Raw genomic sequence first — 2,308 nt, 5'->3', positions numbered from 1 at the left:
CGCTTGTTCAAAATAGACATTGCCGGGCACTTCTGTGGAACGAATGTTACCTGCCACTTATCAGCACAGGACTGAATGTTGTCCAGGTCTTTTTGTATACGGGCATGGACTGCTTCATTATCTGAGGAGTTGTTAATGGCACTGAACACTGCAATCATCAGCGAATATCCCCACGTTTGACCTTATGCTGGAGGGAAGGTCATTGATGAAGCAGCTGAAGATGGTTGTGCCTAGGACACTGCCCTGAGTAAATCCTGCAGCGAAGTCCTGGGGTTGTGATGACTGACCTTCAGTCACCACAACCATCTTCCTTTGTGCTAGGTAAGACTCCAACCAATGGAGAGTTTCCACCCCACCCCCCGATTCCCATTGACTTCAGATTTAATAGGGCTCCTTGACACCACACTCCGTCAAATGCTGCCTTGATGCCAAGGGCAGTCACTCGTACTTCTCCTCTGGAATTCAGCTCCTTATTTCATGTTTGGACCAAGGCTGTAATGAAGTCGGGAGCCGATAGGTTTTGGCAGAACCCAAACTGGGCATCAATTAGCAGGTTATTGGTGAGTAAGTGCCACTTGATAGCACTGTCGATGACAACTTACATCACTTTGCTGATGATTGAGCATAGATGGATGGGGCGGTATTGGCTGGATTGGATTTGTCCTGCTTTTTGTGGACAGGAAATACCTGGGCACCCTTCCACATTGTTGGTTCGATGCCAGTGTTGTAGCCTCACTAGAACTGCTTGGCTAGATGCGCAACTAGTTCTGGATCACAAGTCTCCAGCATGATAGCCGGGATGTTGTCAGGGCCCATAGCCTTTGCTGTCGACAGTGTGCTCAGCCGTTTTTGATATCACGTGGCGTGAATCGAATTGGCTGAAGTCTGGCTTCTGTGGTGTTGGGGAACTTAGAAGGAGGCTGATATGGATCAGGACAGGTGATCCTCCAAGATTCATTTTTATAATTTTGTTTTATAGCGGTTTGTTACAACTGAGTGTCATGCTAGGCCAGTTCAGAGGGCAGTTCAGAGTCAACCACATTGCTGTGGACTGGAGTCCCTCATCGGCCAGACCAGGTAAGGACGGCAGATTTCTTTCCCTGAAAGACATTAGTGAACCAGATGGGTTTTTACGACAATCCAATAGTTTCATGGTTACCATTACTGATCCTGGCTTTTTTTTGGTGAGTTGAAGTACAGAAGGAGGAGCCTCATGTGGAGACCAGTTCGTGCAAATGGACGGTTTCTGTGGTGCAGACTCTATAATAATACGTAACACCCGTTTTAAACAGACATAGAATGATCTGAGTCTGACAGAAGCTCTCTTTTAAACAGACACACAATGATCCGGGACTGCCAGCACATCCTTTTAAAAAGTCAAAGAATGATCCGGGACTGACAGCACATCCCTTTTAAATAGACACAGAATGATCCGGGACTGAAAGCAGAACCATTTTACACAGGCATCTAAAGCTGCCTGACTTGCAGAGCGCTTCCAGCATTTTATATGTTTATATTTCAGATTTCCAACACCAACAATATTTTGCTTTTGTAATACAAGAGCCTGCAGTTGGCTCTGTGGCGCAATGGAAGCGCATTGGACTTCTAATTCTATGTGTCACTAGATGAAGTCATTCAAAGGCTGTGGGTTCGAATTCCACCAGAGTTGGATTTGGGGTCAGGGTTCTGTGTTACCTCTACTGACGGTGCATTTGGCAGTAAATCAGTAATTCAGTGAAGGGAAAGTTCCCACCCCCCCAACACTTCCTTTACACAAGTGGCTCCAGTCCCACCCCACTTTCCCTCTGAGTCCTCTTCACCCCTGAATCTGTTACACGGGAACAGGAGGATTCAATTGAACCCCTCGAGCCTGTTTCACATGAACAGGAGGAGGCCACTCAGCCCCTCAATCCTGATATACATGAATAGGAGGAGGCCATTCAGCCCCTCGATCCTGTTATGCATGCACAGGAGGAGGCCATACAGTCACTCGAGCCAGTTACATAAGAACAGGAGGAGGCCATTCAGACCCTCAAGCCTGTTACAATGGAACTGGGGGAGGTGATTCATTTCTTCGAGTCTGTTATTCAGGAAGAGGAGGAGGACATTCATCCCCTTGAGCCTTTTACACAGGAACAGGAGGTGACCATTCAGCCACTCGGGTCTGTTATACAGGAAAAGGAGAAGTCCATTCAGCCACTTAAGCCTGTTACACAGTAACAGGATGAGGCCATTCAGCCACTAATGCCTGATACACAGTATCAGGAGGAGACCATTCACCCACTCGAGTCTGTTATCCAGGAACAGG

General features: G+C 47.3%; 1 non-coding gene across 1 annotated transcript; it reads left to right on the top strand.

Moving 5' to 3' along the window:
• The first annotated feature begins 1,572 nt into the window (after positions 1–1,572).
• Positions 1,573–1,669, top strand: trnar-ucu (transfer RNA arginine (anticodon UCU)). Its single transcript has 2 exons — positions 1,573–1,608; positions 1,634–1,669. It is a non-coding gene; the product is annotated as a tRNA-Arg (tRNA).
• Positions 1,670–2,308: the final 639 nt, after the last annotated feature.

The sequence above is a fragment of the Somniosus microcephalus genome, unplaced genomic scaffold (genome assembly GCF_052327205.1).
Source record: "Somniosus microcephalus isolate GS21.2 unplaced genomic scaffold, FLI_Smic_1.0 unresolved_chr8, whole genome shotgun sequence".
NCBI lineage: Eukaryota > Metazoa > Chordata > Chondrichthyes > Squaliformes > Somniosidae > Somniosus > Somniosus microcephalus.
The sequence above is the reverse complement of the archived record's forward strand: the minus strand, read 5'-3'. Positions and strand labels throughout refer to the sequence as shown.